The following is a 20,542-nucleotide window of genomic DNA, read 5'->3' as shown; positions in this document are numbered from 1 at the left end:
CACACTGGGATGTGGACTAGTTCAGTGTACATCTGTCCCATACTGATGTGCATTTGTAAATGTACGCGTAGCAGTGTGAATACAGGATTTAGACATGCCATGTATTTTTATCACCTTGTAGAAATGCTCTATTCTAATAACTGATGCCCAAATATTTTCAAGAAATTCGCGTAATTAATATGAAAATATTTTTGAGTGAAGCTAATTCTTGCTGCAGAAAGCTATTCAGCCCTAACCAGTAAGTTTCACGTATCTTTATAACCTAATCTTTGGTTTCAGTTCAATTTTTCCCCTTTTAACAGAACTTTGTTTTCCTCCTTGACTCATTTCAAGAAAATAGCATCTAAACATTTAAAAGTATCCTGGTCCCTTTTGATTATGAAACAAGATAAAATACTTAGCATTTTGTATGTTATTTTTTTCTATTTTAAAAGTAACTTCCATGTTCGACTTAGTTCTATCAATTACTTTCTGATTTTAAACTGCACTGCAGTATCAGATCAATCTCTGAATATGTTTTTTAGCTTAGATAGACTCATTGCAAACAATTCTTGTGGAAGAGAAGGCATATCTCATTTTATTTACTTGAGATAGTGTTTCACAAAGTATCAGATCTGCTATACAGCCTATCCAGCTTGCATGACACACATGGAAAAAACAGTTCCAAGAACAAGTCCTTCAGTCCTGAAAACTGCCAGAGATTCTAGGTACCCTGAATCTGGACAAGATTAGAATTAAAATTAGAATTACTCTATTTTCACACTGTAAATAGAGTATGCCTGGTTTTTCCTTCCCAGAGCTACCTATATGATGTGCAGAACTGAGAAAGGTGCAACACTGGCACCTCATCATTTCAGCATTCCCAAGGTGTACTTCAAATGGAATGAGCTGAATTAGAGGACAAGACAATATTGGCTTTTTTTTTTTTTTTTTTTTTTTTTTTAATCTTTCAGCTGCACTACAGTAGTGAAAGGCTTTGTGCATGTTATTCCAATCAAAAAATCATCCGATCAGGAGATGGATTTTCACTTTCTCCAGTGAACCCCTTCTCCCACAGCAGCATCAGGACATAGAGCTCTATTCATATACCAGTAGAGTTCCTTCCCAAAGTGCCAGAATTGTGGCTCTTTCTCATCACATACAAAATAGGAAAATGAAAAACTAAAAGACTCCAAACCCAGCAAACTGACTTTATGAATATGACAAATCCCATGAGACTAGTCATGTATATAATTATCTACTGGCAGTCAAGCATTAAAGGACAATATCCAGTAGTCTAATGTAAAACATTTTGTTTAAATGACAAGAGCTCTGATCTCTGATACAGGGAAAGATTTTCACACTGTATATGTAACCAGTAAATCTCATTTTTCCCAATGTTTAATTCTAAAACAGACCACCAGCAACTAACTCCCTGTGAGCCCTTCGGAAGCAGTGAATCTCTCTTCTTGGTGAAGCATATTTCAGGTCTCACTGGAGCAAACAGCAAATAGCCCTCTGAATGCCAATTGATATCAAGTCTTTTGTGTCACTCACAAAACATAATTAGGCTTTTGAGACAAAAGTAGTCCATAACAGGATTTTTTTTTTTATCTTTAAAGATATTTGGGAAAACAATTCTGGTAGTTATTCCACTAAATGAGAGCCTCCACCCACCCCCAACACACACTCTTCATATTCCACTGTCTTGCATGGGAGCATGGTGCAATTATAAAGGATTATAACCCAAAGTTGCAGTTTTGCAGAGTTACATGTGTATATATCTAAGTTTATATATCATGTGCAAACAGATGAAACTTCTAGGGGTATCCTGCTATAGCAAGACTCTAGGCCATGGTAAGATTTGTATGTACTAAGTATATAAATAAAATCTTAACAGAACTGGTGATGTTCATCTTTAGCAATAAAAGTTACCTTCAGAAATGCATAGTAAGCTTTGTAGAATCCTATTCTGAGTTCTGTAGAATCCTGTGCATAGAAATCTTAATCCTTTGCAATTTTAAATTATATTTTATAGCACTGTATTGGATTACTGAGATGTTTAAAGCCAATAATCCCCAGCTGCTCCAAAGAATAGTTTCTGAAATGTAGCTATATTTTCCTGTAGCAGCTTTGAGATTCAGTGTTAGGAAGCCATAGACAAAGAACCATAAAATGATGGTTCTTTGAAAATAAAAGTCATTTTGCAAGAAAGAGGAAGAAAAATAACTTCTTTATGTTGTGATATATCCTTCAGTATTCACCTCTGAAACCACCATGGAAGGAAAGTATTTTCACCAGACTTTGATTTAATTTGTACTCATTCAAGAAGAGTGAAATTGCCATTTGGTGTTGCTCATACAAAGCAGTAGAAAGTAGGAAGACAACTTAGTACATTATGAAGTGAATGACATAGAAATAAGCCTGAGAGAGTGATATTAAAAGGCTTGGGAAATGAAAAATGGCTGTAAACAGAGTTTTACATTTACTTGCTGCCCCAGGGAGATCCACTTAAGATAAATGTGACAGAGGCTGTCTGTTTTTAAGCATAAACTCTACAGGAAAACAACTAGCATAAGAAAGGTAGTCTTATTAAAGAACATGGTGATTGATAGAGTCATTTGAAGTAATGACTAAGCTCTTCGTAGAGTTTATTTTAAATAGTAATTGCATTCTCGTGCATCTCAGACAAACTGGAATTCTTATAATTTCTTGTAAACTCAAAGCTGAATATAGCTGCAGCCTATGCCCATGCTAGTTTTAATGTATTTTCCTATTATGTAAGTGGTTATAAATGACACCTCAAGGAGGAAGTAAGTGGCATCTAAAGTCAACTTTCTTCCAACTACTAATACAGTGCTCACATGCTAAGACAACCCTGAATATTTATTTTTCTCTAAGAATTTATAACTAACACTTGTGCTGTGACTGAGGGTCTTTTTGGTTTATGACAAAAATGAGACAGAAAGTCAAGATTAAGGAATGATAACTGAGAACCTAGCAAAAACTAACGACTACAGGCAGGCCTATTCAGCTACCAAACCAAGCCAGAACAAATTCCAGCAAATGATCAGTTTCTGTTCTGATCTACAACCTCTTGCTGAAGGGCAAACATCCTCCACGCAATCAGAAATCTAAACTGAATCTGCTGTATTGTACTTACAGCTTCAGCAGTGCTGTTGAAATGCCAGACAATTATAGCATCTTGCGTGGTCTTTATATAACCAACATCAATACGTAACTCTAAGGAGCACAAAAGCTATGGAACGTCTTTCTCTACAATGCATTTTATAGTGCCAAAGCTTTTGGGTTATTCTGGTTGAAGTCCTACTATGTAGTGAAAACAAGTTACCCAATGCAGATATTGCATAGTTTTTGCATACCCCATGCACAGCATGTGTAATACATTTACCTATATATAGAAGTACCTTAGAATGAGGTTTCCCATACAGTTTTTTTTTTTTCCTCTCCAGAACAACAATTTAAATTTAAAAATATTTTTCTTCAAATAAAGTGATTCCAGTTTATCGTAGAAATAATTATTTCTGCAAAACATCTGAGTAGGGAATGCACTGCTAAATCTATAATCAATTTCTTCACTGCACAGAGCCTTCCTCTACAAAATGTTTTGCCACTTTGAATATAATTCTACTAGACTACTTGATCCCCTGGTCCCCTTCCATTTGATCTCCCTCAAGTAGGAAGGTTTCTGACAGAAGATCGCACTTTAGAAGCACATGCAAACCACCTTGAAAAGATAGCAGTTTGTTTAAGTCTAGCAACCATTGTGATTCTCATTTAGAGAGGCTCACATAATTAGATTCTCTGTAACACTTATCTTTATAAAACTTGACAAGTTAGTGAATTACCAAGAATCTCTTTCATTTTCAAATACATTTGACAGAGAAAGAAAGGTGAGAGCTAAATTTCTAATCAAATTCCCCTCCTTTTCTCAGCTTTCCTGGAGCTGCAGAGGGATGAGTTCAGATCCTTCAGCCATGCACATGTAAGGTTCTTTCTGATTGCTTGCTTAACTGTTCGAATTGAGTGCAAATTTCCTCCGTAAAGAGCATAAAAGCCACTTTGAGATATTTTGAATGAACAATTGAATCAATAATTAATTTTTTCATAGGCAGATACTGTCTGTGGAGAGACTATTTTGGCTCAACAGCATGAGGCAATAACAACAGAATACTCAAACCCATTCCTAATGCAGTGTCAATAGCTCTAATAAAAGACACCATCACTGTTTAGGTACCTAATGGGAGGCTAAAGCAGACAAGATCAAAACTGCAGATTTAACTGATTACTTAAAATCCATTAAATCACAAGATTATAATTCAAACAATATTTTCATGAGTATTTCCTGGGATGTCTTGTTGTAAGTAGTCACCGTAGAATTTTTGCACTTTAAAAAAACAAACAAACACATGCACAAACAAACAATGCCTTCATTAGATATAACCTTCCCTTTGGCTCCCTGTGCGGTGTGATCTGCTCTGAGCACAAATCAGAGGAGCCATTTGTATATTCACTGTTCTAAGTGATGTGATCCAAAGCTATGAGGACTAAAACATAATTCCCAGTATTATGATAAAAATAAAATAAAATTTGTAAAGGGCAATGAGGTGCTGAGGCGCTGCAATTAGACACTAAGCATATAAATAGATGCTAAGCAAAAAAAGGCTTGCCAGCTTGCAATTAAAATTCGTTTTTCATGCAAGTGATACATGTGCAAAAAAGAGCAAATGATTTTGCATGAACATAATTCATTCCAAGTCAAACCTGTTCAATTTTATATTTCTAACCGATCATACAGAACACTAACAAATCCCAGAGAGTATGGATTGGCCTATTTCTGACCTGTAATTACAGGTGATTGTGACAAACCACTTCATTGCTTTCTTCTGATAAACACCATTAACAAGAGCTGGGAAACAGTGGCTTCCTGCAGTTGGAACGATGCTTGGGGCCTACGCGATAATGCAGAAGAGGCAAGCTTCAAATATCTTGAACCTATAGCTGTTCTTGCGTAAAACCACTAGCTGCAGAAGCTGATTTTCCACAGAAAGCTGATCATGGGAAACTGGCAAAAAATGTGCATTTGTTTAATTAGATTAGTGTTATTCATTGCTGAAGCTACGAATCAGCTAGGTTAGATATATTCTGAAAGCACATTACTTGAATATGAAATACTCTACTTTTTTTTTTTTTTTTTTTTTGTCAAATGCACATCTTGACCTTAACAGAGCAATAATCAGGATTTGTGGCATATATTTACAGCTTAGATCAACATTCTTAGATCACTAATGTCCTTGTTAAGCAACAGGACAGTAGGAAAGTACTTGTATGTAAATAAACACATGGCCGGTCAAGTAAAGCTTTAGATTCTGGATCAGTAACAGATAGCTTTCTCTCTAATGGAGACCAGTGATGTGTGACTTAAAAATGAGCTTGAGGAAAAGAAACAGGAAAACAACCTGACACTTGGTAGAATTGCTGGATTGAAAGCAGCATAATTTTGGGATGTAATGACCTTAGTATTAGGCAACTACACATGAAAGAATTCATATTCATGGAAGAAAAATAGAGGCCAATAATAACAACAAAAAGAATTAACATACACGTATACATTAAAAAAAAAAAAAAAAAAGACTGAAAGCTTCAGTCAAAAGGATAGAATTACACATTTCTTTTCACATTAAGTATACCCTAATGTTCAGCATATTTTGTACCAAAACGTTCTTTTCAAAAAGTTGCCGGGGTGATATCACTATTTCAATCCAACCAATTTCCTTTGAAATCTCCCATAATGGCAATTAAATAAATTGCTCTTGTAGTACTTATGTTTTTTCTGGAAAGGGAACAGTTAGGGTAAAGAGAGATGAGAGAGTCTGTCACCAAACATAATCTTTCTAACTACATTTGTACATTTATGGGAAAAGTGATGGAATACTTACAAACTCCAGACCTTTCTAGTTGTTGTTTTTTTTTTTTAAAGGAACCGTCTACCTGACAGTTGAAATAAGAAACAAACTAAAATGACTGCTGACAGTCCTGGGAGCGTATATAGAAAGCAAATGGAAGTTATGAGTCAATAGAAAGCTTTTAAAGACCATATGTGTTAAGCCCAAGAGAGAGAGTGTGAACTAGAAGCCCAAATTACTGTCTTAGAAGCAAGTGGACAAGATGAAGGTGACTGAAAGCCTAAGAGTAATGGGTAAGTGTATAGTATAAAATGGCATTCTCCATGCAAGCACAAATACATCATGTTTGTAAGAGCATGAGGCCTTGGAGGCCAGGTTACTATAACTCCATTAAGAAAGTTCCTGCATGGCAATTCACCAGTTCAAACATCTCTAACCTCTGTGAATTTTATCTTATTAGACAGAGAGAAATGAGGCTTTCACGGTTCCAGTGAATTTCCAAATGCATAACAACTCCATTTCATCTGTACTTTTCCTCTTGTTTACAAGTCAGGTTAAAATTGTTAGTTACAGCATTCTGAGTGTGCCATGAATTGAGTTTTGTTTGTTTTTCCTCAGTTAAGTTTCTTACAATTTTTGGTAAAGGGTCTCCTATGTAGAAATCGGCCATATGCCTGCCAAGCAACCTGTGGCATCCACTGATTTAACCATCAGAACAGACTGATGTAACCTCTGCCTTGTTCTCTGCTCTAGTCTGGTATCTCAGCCTTCACAGAATCTGAATACAATACTGGTGCTTGCTGGTTTTGCTTGCATTACAGAGAATCTGCAGTTTTTCCTATAAAAGCCTACATAAAACCCATTCAGTGGATATTTGCTTTTCTTAGCATGTAGCGCTGAACACTTCTATCTTTCTTTTTCCTTTAAATCTCTTTGGTAAATAATGTAAGGTTGAATAAGACTAGCCCACATGGATCAGTATTTGAATTTCTTTATGGTGTTTTTACAATATCACATCCCCGAATGGTGATTTGGTGCTCTTCTACAATGCTAACCCTGTATTTTCTTGCCATATCAAAGAACAAAAGACAATACTTTGAACCCAAAAACTCAAAAGAGGGAGCAAAAAGGAAAAGGAATGATTTGGTACCATTTGTCCTTCACCTACAGCCAAAAATAGTTTCCTGGAAATACAGTGGTCAGAGAGAATAAAGCACCAGACAGGCACCAGCTGGAGAAACTGGATTTGGGGACTCATCCAAGAGCTGGGAACATCTTTCTGAACAGACACTCATATTTCTTGTTCAAATGCAATGGCTGTCAGGGTAAACATTGCCTCAAAAAAAATTAACGTGTTCTTTTAAAGCTATTTCTGCAAATGATGTGGACCCCTTCTGCTTTAAGCTTTAGTAAGTGCTCAGATATAGACCCAAGGAATGATAAATGTGTACTATAAGCAGGGAAGATTCATTATTAAGATCATATGCAGGCGCTTCTATATTATTTGAAAACAAAGCTATAACTAAACCTAACACATGCTAACATGAATGACTATGTAAAAAATGAAACTAATATATTTTCTGAATGCCTATTTAATAGAGGGGTTTAATTAAATAGTGTAAAAATAATTTTCCATGTGTACCATGAGCTTGTTAAATTTTCAGAACCTTGTAAGCCAGTGAACGTGGTGTTAGCATTGCTTGCAATGTGACAAAGACTGTGTGAAGCACAGGCCTCAGGACTTGTAGGCTTCATCTGGATTTGTTCTGGCCTGCATGGGACTTGGTTTTGTTTAGCTTGCTTGGATATAATGGTTTATCTGAGGACCACCTGACTATTGCCTCAGTTGTTGGTTTTTGTTTGTTAGTTTGTTTTGCTTAGTTTTGGATGACTGTGTGATGTAATACTGATGCTGTATGTATATTTTTGTAATTAATACATAACAATAACAAGTAGCTAATTTGTATAGAATGAACTACCTACGACCCTCCAATAAAATGCAGCATAGAGTCACACATGGGATGATATGAGGAGGCTCTGAAGTCCAGGTACAACATGTTAGTGAAGACCCCAGGCTGCTCACTAGGGGTCTACTACTGGCCACTGAAATAATTTAACCTTGGAAGCTGCCCAAAACCTATTTTAGGGATAACACAGGGAGCACATAACACAAGACAATATTTGATATACATGTAACACACCATTCACAATAGAACTGGATGCAATATGGAACTAGAGAGCCATGAAAAAAAAAGAAAGAGCAACGTGTAGAGATGTAGAGTGTGTCAGCAAACATAAAAATGACTCCAGGTGGACTCTAGAGTGAGGAAGAGGAAGGAGCCATCATCATACTGCTCTGGGATGCAAGGGCCCTCTGTCCAGCCCAGGCTGAGGACAACTGCCTGAGAGGCAGCTGGCAGCCAGAGTGACACCAGAGGAAGGGTAGATGCTAGGAAGCTTATGTGTATCACTTAACTGTACATAATATTGGACTAATGATTCCTTGTTTAGACTGTGGAGACTTCAAGGATAACAACACATTCTTGGCTTCACATTTAAGTTTTGTTCCTTTGGCCTAAATGAACCACACAAGCATAATAAACTGATGGAGGAATCAAGCAACCTAGTCTGTAACCTGGATGCAGCACACTGCTAACTGCTCACAAAGTAGTTCACTTGAACAAAAGACAGTATCATCAACTCTATGTGAGCTCACATTAAAGAAAATGGAGCCCATGCTGACAGGAATTAACAGGATGTGGGGAGCAAAAGTTTAACCCAGATAATGACTGGGCCAGCAGAGCACTAACCTCTGTTCAGGAGAGTTGGTTCTGACAGTTTTTAAAAGAACCATTACCATTCCATTCCTTGCTGAGAAGCTTCCCCACTTAAATATTTAACTTATCCTTATAATTGTTAAGCAAAAGCACTTTTAAGCAAATCAAATTGCTGCAGATCTACAAGGAGAAAAAAGGTCATTCCATTTTATGCAAGGTTTCTTGAAAACACAGCTATTGTATTGTACTGTTTATCCTGCAAGCAGCAGAGTAGCAGTAGGCACCGGGTCACTAGCTTTACTGTGAACCAGCACAACACAGTCTTTTCTGAGCTTTCCTTGGAGTGAATCACTGTGATTCACCGAAAAGCTTCTCCCTGTGATGAGGCTGTTCTCTCCTGTGTCTTATGCAAGGCAGAGAGGGAGAGAAGACAAAAGCAGTACCTTTGGACATGCAAACAGAAGAACATAATAATGAAGTTTGCAATTAGTATTCGGTCTTGTAATGAAAAGCTCACTAGTGAGTGCTAAATGTCTGTGCAAGCACACACTGCAGCTCATGCATGCTGCCTACAGTGAAAGTTTGAGAACAGCTCTGGAGGTCTAGGGAGAATCTCTTGGTTGGCCAGTTATTTTTGCTTCATTGCTGCAGCTCAGATCAGAAAATGTAGCTTATAGCATGAAACTATGCCAAGATAGCCAGGAGGCCTGTGACCAGCAACCAGACTTTTGAGATTACGTAATTTGTTTTTCTATTTTGAGGGGAGAGAAGGGAGGATGGGAGGCCAAATACCCAAGTTTCTCTTGTAATAATAAGTATAAGCTTGTGAAAGTCCAATGAGATCAGATCCCAGAACCATCGCTTTTCAGTATTTTAGGCTGTTGTTTGTAAAAGGAGATTGTGTTCATAAACTGAACCAGAGGATACCCTAGAGGGTCAGTCCTGTGTTTGATTCCAAACATTATATTGGCTCAGGCTTCCCGTTTTATGGCCTCCCTGTTATCCTGCTGAATTCATTAGAAGGTTGTGGCTACTGGCCAAAAGAAATGGTTAATCCATCCCAGACCCTACATTGTTTGAAATATCTTCTAAGGCAGGAATTTATAGCATTGCTATAATAAAACTCAGATTTCAACATTAAAGTACAAGCTTGTGGTACTTGCCACGCATACCAGAATTATACAGAAAATCTGAACCATGAAACTCTGAGGAAATTAGGAAAATATGCAGTAACATCTAGAAAGAGGCCATTAACATTTAGTTATAAGTTTAAGCAAGAGCTAAATCACAGATGATGCTATACAGGTAGCTACACTGAATCTAAAGAAATGCCACTGAAATATAAGTCTTTTGGTTTTGCCACATAGCGATTTTGGATAGCAATTTTAGACTGGTCTGGGGCACTTACTACCTTAGACAAGAAAAGATGGGAAAGAGTCCTGATTGTGCCCTCACTTGGCCCCTCTGTGCCACTTCTCAGCTCCGAGAAGGTTTGTTTTTTCTTTGATGCATCTGCTTAGTGTGTTCTTGTCTATTCTCTTTCATAATATGTTTGTTATTATGCATTCAAAGAATAATGAAATATGTGCTTTCTATCCCCAAAGAGTGCATATTAATCTTACAGGAATTACAAAGTATTGCTTTTATGGACAAGAAACTGTATTGCTTTTTCCTGTGAAGGAACAGAAGTGTAGACTTAGCCTAAAACCTTGGAACAAACCTTCATTTATGAGACAAGGGAATCATTTTTATTCCACTGCATGAATTCAGTGGGCTGCCACAGGCCAGTCATAATCTGTTATTGTTTCCCTGCAACCTTGTACTATTAATTTTTCTTTTTAATGAACTGTCCAGTCTAGTTTAGCTATGGGAACTATGATGGAGCTGCAATATAAATGGTTTATGCCATGCCTTTGTCAAAAGGCTTTCCCCTAAAGCACTAGAATATAATTGAAAAGCCATTTTAAAACAAAGTAACTGAATGGTTGCAAATGCAGGTTGTCAGGAATAAAGTGGGAAAATCCTATGCATTATATTAGATTTTACCAATCACAACTTGTGTGACTTTATTAGTGTTTATGCAAATTAGTAAAGCCACATAAATTGTATGTTTGCATGGTTATATTAGAAAGTACTCCTGAAAGTTACTGAAGCTATTTTTAAGAACTTTTTCTTCAACAGTAACTACCACTGTAGCAATTGGTTTGATTAAATGTCTCAAAATAATTAAATACACTACATTTTGTTTTGCTTTGTGGCATAAAAAAATACGTCCACGTTTGAGACAGTAAATGAGCTTCTGAGTAGCACTGAAGACAGTTTTTGTTACATATGAAACCTTGAATGGCTACGTGCACAGTACTCTTTTTATATATATGTATGTGCGAGATAATTTTTTCTTTTGCTTAGATTTTCTAGTCCTCTGTGTGTATTTTTGTATTGTTATTATGATTATGAAAGACCAAAGAGAGGAACTATAGAGCATTTATAATTAAAGATGACATCAATTTTCTCAATAAACATGCAATGAGTTCATTACATCAGTGATTTGAAGATCAAAATTGTTTCTGAAAAATGTTAATTTAATTTTTGGTTCCCACCTTTAAAATAACTATGGAAATTTTGTCAGAAATTAATTATATAGGAACACATATTGCCCAACTAATATCAAAATACTTGAAGTTGTTTTGACTCATGGGAACTTGGGGTTTTGGTGATTTTTTTAGCCAAGGTATGAACCTTTCCAATGTCTTTTTCTTCTCTTATGGTCAGTCCCCGCCGTTTGTATAGTGCAGTCATTCCTTTGCTTAGTAAACCTCTTGCCTCCAGGGAGCCTCCAGAGTTTCCTGTGACATAGCCCAGCCGAGGTGCTTGAGCATACAGGGTTGAGCACACTGTAGCCCAAATAAGGCTGGAATTTCCCAGAAGGCTGGGAAAAGGCAGAGCTAAGTGTTTGACAACTCATTTCTTTTCAGCATTAGAGCAGAAACAAATTTTTTGTCAATAAGACCTGAGCTTCAGTTGTTTTAGAAGCCTTGATGATTTATGACAAAATAATGATTTCTCTTGTATCTGTTTGACCAGAATATACCTCTTATACCATTCTAACAATATTTCCAAAAGTTCTTGGAAATAAGCTCAAGCAAGCCTTCAGGAGCACCAGTAAAGCAGAAGTAACAAATTCAGACTCCAGCTCATTAAGCTGAACATGTGCAATGAGACTGACACAAGCAAATTGTACTTGACATTTCACTCTCTGGCCACAGATGTACTTTGGACCACCACCCCACTAAAATCAAAAACTTTGCACTTGTCTAAGAGCCTATGCCATTTAGACTACCAATATCCACCTACAATGTATGCAATAAGCTAATCCCGCACATATGCTGTTTGTTCTGTGTTGTAGTTTTGTGGGTTGAAGTTGAGATTTCAAAAATTTAGGGCTTAAAACCTATATAAATGGCTACTTGTTCAGAACTGAAGTGAGATGTAACAGACTACAGCAGGCAACTGGAGATGTAACACTTTCTGTTCAGATATGTAGGCCTCATTAAACATGCTAGCATTGTAATAAGACGGTGATTCTATGCAACTGAAAACTAATCTCCTTTCCACATGGCATTTGTGCAGAAACAAAGCAACACAGCAATTTCCTTTCAGTATCTACCCTGTATGCCAGGAACACTGTATTTTTCCTATTACAGGCTAGGTTTACTATGTGACAATTAAAAACAAATATTAAAAAGGGTATTATATATGAAAGAGGCAATTTATACAACACTGAATTTGTATATCCAGCAAGTGAACCTAGGTTTCTCATCCTGTATGAGATAGACTTTTAATTATGGCAGTATTCTTTTTTGGGGTCTTATAAATTGACCCCCATAGATTAAGCATTCATATATAATTGTTTTTCAGAGTAATGTAATTGCAAGAAACTCAATCAAGCCTGCTCTCACTCCCTTCAGAACTTCAGTACATAGACCCCATGCAGCACAGAGAGGAAATCCCTAGTCAGGATAATCCCACTTAAGGAAACTACTGGTCATCTTTGGTGTGACCTAGTAGCCAAGCCTACACCATAGCTCCAGAAGAGCTCAATTGTGTCTTTCTGTCTGTGCTGTTCCTCTTTGTTCCATTAACAATAGTTAAACATGAATATTTACTTTGTCAACTGTTTGATTATCTGGATACTGCAACAGGAAATTTGCATTCCTGAACAGGCACAGCTGGAAACAATTTAAGGAAGAAAGATCCTTCAAAAGAAGATAAGAGAATTTAAGAAGCATATGGATGCCCAGGTTTACATGATAATCAACGAAAGCATGCTTGTTCCTCCTCTTTTGTAAGGAGCCACTTCACACTATAACCAGAGAGAACATCCTACAGTCACTCTGCAGGAAGCTTGCTTTCAGAAATGATTTGCTTAAACTCTGAAATGTAAAAAGGTCTTCCAAATTAGATACAGCAGTTTCTCACATAAGACAGTAAAAAATAAAACAATTTAAAAAATCTTGAGTAGAGATCCAGTCTGCTAAATTCATACTGAGAGTGAGGAGATTTTGTTTAAGGTTATTCATCCAGTCATTTAATTTGTTAAAATTAAATCTGTTCGGAAGTATAGCTCTGAAGTCAAGAACAAGAAGAGTAGAACAAACCCTAAGCCAAACCACTAAGGCAGATATAAGTGCCTGAAGAGGCAAACTGAAACAGTTCAATGAGAAACTACAAGAAGATCCACATAAGAGTGCATGGACAGGAGCCTCAATGAAACTGAAAGCACAACTACTTTAAGGTATTTTTGCTACGTCTTTTTGATGCCCATATGTGACTTGAAACCTAGTCAGGAAGTCTTTGGTCAAACTGAACTATCTTTAATTTCATTCAATTGAAAAGCTGCATGTGAAAAAGAACAGAGCATTGCTTGCAAAATTTGGACCTTGTGTTCAGTGAATGACAGGATATGAATCTCATATGCTGAGCTATTCCTAATGAAGAAGCAAAGGAGCTCACAGATTTCCCAACTAAATTAAATTGAATGCTGTTGATATCACTGTCAAATACACCCTGTTTCATCTTCACAGTAATTGCTGCAGCCTACCTTAACAAGTTGGTAGAGACCATATACGTATATCCTATATAGCTGCTCACAAGGATGCTGTCCCATTAGGCTTCTAGAATTAAGATTATCACCATTTAAGGACATTTCCACTGAAATGAAGCATCTGTCAAGAGTGCACTGAACATGAAAACTGTGAATGAGTCAGCTAGACAAAGAGCTTTAATATCCTGGCTTTGCTCTCTTTATCCAAGGCAATTCAGATGGGATCTTACTTTTGACCATAAAAATTATAATATTTATGTATTTGTTATCTAATACATTTAATGTATTTCCCTGTTAGGTTAAATTAAAAAAAGGCATGAATACTTCTGTAGATGGACAATTCTGATATCTGAGGAATCACTGGTTGAAGCAACCGTAACAACTGAAAGTCTCAGAGGGTATGAAAAATTAAAAGCAGCAGAGCAGCAGATATACCTATTTTTAGGTATAGGGTTTCCCATATTGCCCTACTTCCACACTTTCTACAGCCGCCTTCTCTGAAACCCAAGAGTCACCACTGCAATTTTTTTTCTAACCCAAGTCTGAGCATTTCCTTTCATCTCAGAAGTATTGCACAAAATATTAAAGAAGTAAACCAAATGTTGTCTTAATTACTCACTCATGGAGGTGCAGAGTAAGAAAAGTATGAATCTTTTTGATGGATGAAATCAAGTTGCAAGCCTACGTGTTAGAAAATTAGTTACATTTCTGCTTTTCAATGATACATTGCTGTGAGTTTTCAAGAGGTTCTCTGATGTTTTAAACAAGGAATTAGTGTGATTCAAGAATGTACCATACCAAACCATGCTTTACACACATAGCACGACAGACACTGTCCTACAGCACCAGCTGTCCTGAGCTCAAGACCAATAATAAACTGTATGAAATTGCATGAGATAAACTCGCTAATGGCTCACAAGAGAGACATTAGTCATTGCAGAAATTTTCCCCTATATTGCACAGATATTGGAGATACTGTAGGAACATTGAACATGGAGATACTGTAGGAACAGGAGATGGCTAAACGGAGATGACTTGTTACTCAGAAGATCATACAGTTGGATGTACTACTTACCTTCACCCACTGGAAACTTGTTGCCAATTTACGTAGCATATTCCGCACATTTGAAATGTCACTTAATGACACTGTGACAGCAATGCAGAAGCAAGCTTTCTACTGCCTCTTATCCAGTACTTCAGCTCTGGCTGCAAAGAACGAAAAACTTCATTTGAAATCCAATGCAGTGTCAGTACCATATTAAAAGAAAATTCAAGTCTAGCCTATAAACTATCACAGTAGCCCAAAGAGAGTTTAAAGACTAGCAATTAAATAATACTTACATGCCAAAAACAGAATTAATAAATAGCTTTTACCTTAACAGACTTACTATTGCAAGAATGTTCCCATAACTAAAATGCTGGAGGCCATCTCAATATTCCTTCACATCTTTTTTGTTATCTCCTGAAAAAACAGATTTCTATGGAAAATCTGTTCTGGGAACATTATCCAATACAAGACACACTGCAGGGAAAAAAAAGAGTAACAGCTGCAGATACCATTAGCCAACACAACGTGCTTTGAACATTTCTAAGCGCTCTAAAGGCATACTAGAAAATTAGTATTTTTACCATTATGACAGAGAAGGGAGTAGATTATTTTAGTAAGTGGAACCACCACTACATTAGAGAATATGTATCTGGGATTAGACATTTGAAAAAGAAAATGAGTAAGAGGTGCTTCTGTAAGAAGTTCATCTGTGGTTATTTCAGTGGTCAAATTGTTTGGTAAATGGGATACTGCACTGTGACATTCCGTATAAAGGGCACAGAAACAAAAATAAACCAGCTAAGTCACTTCTTATGAGTTGAGGTAAGTCTTCTTGCATTTAAACAAAGAGGTTAAGAGTGCTCAAGTTTGAGGGGAGCAGGCACTCCTTCATCATTCTAAGTATTTCTGACAATGTTTTCACACAAGTAAAAAAACTATAGCTGATGTGACTGAATGTCAGAGAAACGCTCAGAATTATCTACTGTTATGCACTGTATTTCTGATTCTACTTTATACCTCAATAGACTCTTAAACATGTACTAAATGAATCCTATGACTAGGCTTCATTTTAGCCAAGGAAATCAGGCTAGGTTACCCAGGACTTTCAAACTTCCTAATTGGTATTTTTAAAAGGAAGAATTACTGCACAATAGCCTCCACAATTTGTGTTGTTACCACTTAAAAATATACGTATGTACATCCAAATCAGTAATTTTTTTTTCGGTATCAGACTATTATAGCTGCCTCATCTATATTGATCCTCCATTCTATACTGCCTTTCTACCCCCATTAAAGCAATCATGATTTACTGGCACAAAAGTAGTTCAGCAGTACAGGGTAAATTCCAAAGTTGCTAGCAAAAGCATTCAGGAGAAATGGATAGGCATTGTCTGAGTATTAGATTTTCAATATTGCAATATTTCACACTTAATCCACCAAAGGAAGACATAAAACCACATGGAAGACATAAAACCACATTGCCAGTTGTGTCTGAAGATATGTTAACTCACTGTTTTAAAAATGTCATACATGTTCATCGAAAAACACATTCCTAGATAGTGAATTTTACTGATAAGCTCAAAGAAATATGGAATGTTCTCTGTGATGACAGTCCCTAATACACAAAGCACTTGGTTTATTAAAATACTCTACATATGCAACATATTTATGCAATTTGCTATGATGTGCATATGGCATCTTAAATATGTTAATTCTGGAAGCAAATTCTTTTTTTTTTTTTTTCCAATAAAGAACCCTTTTGAACTAATTCACAATTCATCTGAAGGAACGAAAAGAAAGACTACAACTGAATAAACTTCATTTTGATATTTCGCTCAATATCTTTACAGATGACTTCTTTGCAGATGACTTTGCAGTTCAAGGATTCTTTTTGCCCAAGATAATTGAAGTTGCTTAGATATGTATTTCTCAAAATATCCTCTTACACATACCCATGGTCTAATTTTTTTTTCAAGATTTGCTTTTGCTTTTAGAAGCAGCAAATATAGTTGGTAATAGATACTACCACTCTTCAGTATGTCTGTAGTATCTAAAGCTACACTATTAAGCTTTATCCTGTACGTTTACCTGACCACCAGACAGTGAAGTGCCCACATAAATAATAATTTAACTGTCAAATAAAGGCTCCATTTTCCTGCTACACTGCATTTAAACAGACATCAGAGGTTACAAATCAATATTTTTTGTAGTACTAATCATTAGTTGAAGCAAATAAATCTTCATATTAACATCAGGCAAAGAGAGAGAAACTCCTGCAGATATCAATTTTCATGAAAACCATGATTTAAGACTGCTGAATGATTCCATTATTAATACAGCACAAGAAATAGTTTAGCTGGTTAATTCTGATACATAGATACTAGATAATATCCCTTTTACTGTACATTGTTTTTCTTATTTTATGTTATAGCCACAATAACACTAACTACATAACCTTTAAAAAGGGGAGAAAAGGAAAACAACTGCTGTATTTACAGAAGACTGTTTCAAAGGCCAATTATAATTATAAGAAAACTCAAAAAAAAAAAAAAAAGGAAAAAAAAGAGCCATTAAACAGTTCTAATGCTCCAAATAGACTTGACACAGTGGCACTTCAAATCAAATCTTCTAACAAGATTTTTTTTAATGTAAAATAAGCCATGTCTTCAGAGTCAGTTTATACAAAGTGACAACTTGAACAATTTTTGAAATGTTGCTAGTTAAGAGGGGAAAAAAAAGCCAACCAACCCCATTGTCACTATGGTAATTATTTCACAATGCCTGATGTTAAATGGGCAGTCCTGTGGCCTAAGAAGCAGCTGAATCCTGCATTGTCCTTGCATGATAAAAAGATTTGAGAGCCTGAAAAGCAGAGGAACGGAATCTCACAGCTTCTTAGACTTTCCACTGAAAGGGCCATTGTAACATCATCATAAATCCTGGGCTCCCCAGGCACTTGACAACTAAAGCAGTGGACAATAGAATTCTTGTGTTGAACAAAACACTCCTTGTCTGCCAAAGGGCTTATCTGCTTCATTTACAAATGTCTTTCATTGTACCAAAATAATTCCCTATTAGAAAAACTATTAGGAACAGAACTAAATAAATATTCACAGCTTTGTGGTCTGTTTGGCAAAATGAATGAACTAATACAATCAAGGAGCATGCAAAATATGAGATTTAAATCAAGGAAACCCTAAACAACCTCAGACCTCTCTTTATTTTCCTCTCTTCGTTTTCCCTCTTCCGATTGCATGGAATTACACTGAATACATATTTGTCTCTATAAAAAGGACTTGGGCTATATCACACAAGAGAAGAAAAATTTTAGAAATCTGCAAAGATCTTGGGTTGGAGTAAAATTGTGTCCAATGTGCTTTTAAAGTTAAGTATTTCCAGATGAGCAATTACAGAAATAAACTTGGGGACATATCTGAGAGTTCACTGAAATAGAGGCAAAATACTTAGAATAATAAAAAGATTAAAGCTGTGGGTTTATAACTACATATGCTTAGGTGCTGAGAGATACAAGGGGCTCAGATTCTGAAACAAAATTGCGGCCACATTACTGCAACTTCTTTTTGCATGAAGCTCAATGAAAATTCTGGCAGTCAACATAAAAGTGAGTGAGAGAGAACAAAATATTCTAGAAATACATATTTGCAACTTTAAAAAGTGTTTTTAACATATTCAGAATTCCATTGCAGTGGATTTTTACATAAACAGTTATTTGATTACAACTCACTAGAAAAGTGCTTATGGAACAACAATTTCCACCCTGCACAATTATTAAGACAAAAACCTACCAATCTGAACTGTTCCTCAAACAATCAACACTGACCATATCCAAAGCAATAAAGTAATCTGTATGGCTAAATCAAAACACAGAGCAGTTGAAACTTCTTGACTGAAATGCTGATCATAAGTTATTATTCAAATCCAAAACAGAAAAAAATGCTTTTACACAGCTCAGGCAAATGGCTGAATATTTTGTTTGTTTGTTTGTTTTACTGTACCTAATAATTACTTGCCTAGCAGACATACAAGTATTTCTAACCTGCATATTAAACAGATATTCAAGTGGGAAAATGAAATATTCAGAATGTATACAATGAAAAACATCAATACTGTTAAAAATACAAGAAAGATTCCAACAGTACGGAAAATAAAAATAAAATAGATTTAAGCTCTCAACCACAAGATGACAGATTTAGGAATACGTGAGCTTTCCATGGTTCTAACATGAATTTGCAGTGCCACACACCACTTAACCTTCAAGACATTTCTAAAAGCACACTGTAAAAGATTTCACCTATGAAAAAAGTAGTTATCAGTACAAAGATCAGAGGAAAGGGGCCTGAATTCAGACCTCCCACATGCCAGCTGAGTATCTCTACTGTTTGGGCTCAGAGCTTCACCATTTTGCCTCTCACATCTCACGCTCTCTCCTCAGTGACTACATCAGATATAGATACCTGTATCTTTAGAACAGTGAGGTTCTGTTTTAACAAAGAATTTAAACCTAACTTCTCATATGCTATTTATTGATTTTCGCTGTTGTAAGCTACGCATCACCAGAACTACCCCCCCACTCCCCTGAAGATGCATCACCTGTATAAATATAGTTTGCATAAAGTTATTCTGATCACATGTCAATTCACAATTCTGGAATATGTATTTTAATTTTTCATTTTTAAACAAAATATGTTTCCTGCCAGCTCTTCAGTTCATTCCAGCTCCTACTACATGATACACAGCCACACTGCACTATGCTATCGCCAGCAGTCTTTGCTTCAGTCTCTTAGTGCAAAACCAGCATTTAGCCCTGCTAGTGAATATATATAAAATATATATACACACATACAAACACACGTGCCTTGACTAGGGAGGAAGTGTCCTTGGCTATGTATAAATTGTTCCTGCAAGCTATTATTTTAGCATCTAAATAAGCTTATGCTCAGATTCTCCCGGAAGGTGATTCAATCTTTTTTCCATTTACTACGGGCAGCTAAGTTTGGTAATGTGAATCCCTATGTGCAACAACCAACACAGCATCCTAGAATACTTCAGGTGGAAAGGGACCTCTGGAGGTCATCTGGTCCAACTCCAGCACTGAAAGCAGTGTTAATTTCAAAGTTACTTTAGATAATTAAAGCTGTCAGTTCATCAGTGTTAATAGCTGCCATTTGCAGCACAACCAAGTGCACTCCATGTGGACATGAATGCTCCAAGGACTTACCATCATAGGCTGAAAGACAGACAAATAAAAAGTCATAGAGTAAAGAAAAGCACCGAATCTAGAAGAATAAAAAGACAATTGTGTATAGTTTGCCTTATAAATATACATACGCATACAATTTCAGGGCCTACAGGCAGGTAAGCACCAATGCCTGACTGACCACGTTTCAGGGTCTATGGGATGTTGGTACAGCTCTGTGTGTGCTCCCAAGCACCCAGAGCCCCCTGTGCCGGGCAGCAGCGATGGAGGAGCACACATTTCCTCTCTTACTGGCTTCCTACACCACAACACTTGAACTCTTTAGTTTGTTTCAATTACCTCCTGGTTCTGAGGTGAGAAATTGTTAATACTCACATTTTACAGTATTGAGTTGAGTCCCAGAGATGTTAAGTGTTCAACGCATGATTTGGGTAAGAAGCCTGTCATAAAATGAGGGTTGAAAACATATTTTGTTAACCAAACAGTTGC

At 36.4% G+C, this 20,542-nt stretch overlaps 1 protein-coding gene across 7 annotated transcripts in view; it reads right to left on the bottom strand.

The window, feature by feature from the left end:
- Positions 1 to 20,542, bottom strand: part of CDH11 (cadherin 11) — an 80,169-nt gene that overhangs the window by 24,369 nt on the left and 35,258 nt on the right. For 2 of the 7 annotated variants that reach the window (XM_082769804.1, XM_082769806.1), the window contains 2 exons: positions 15,176 to 15,309; positions 14,863 to 14,993 (listed from right to left, as the gene is read on the bottom strand). The exons of 2 other annotated variants lie outside the window; for them this stretch is intronic. The gene's annotated coding sequence lies outside the window, so the exon portion shown is untranslated. Of the gene's footprint in view, positions 1 to 14,862; positions 15,011 to 15,175; positions 15,310 to 20,542 lie in introns of all 7 variants that reach the window. 3 more of the 7 variants (XM_082769805.1, XM_082769803.1, XM_082769807.1) reach the window with 2 other exon arrangements.

Source organism: Aythya marila (assembly GCF_965140915.1).
Source record: "Aythya marila genome assembly, chromosome: 12".
NCBI lineage: Eukaryota > Metazoa > Chordata > Aves > Anseriformes > Anatidae > Aythya > Aythya marila.
The sequence above is the reverse complement of the archived record's forward strand: the minus strand, read 5'-3'. Positions and strand labels throughout refer to the sequence as shown.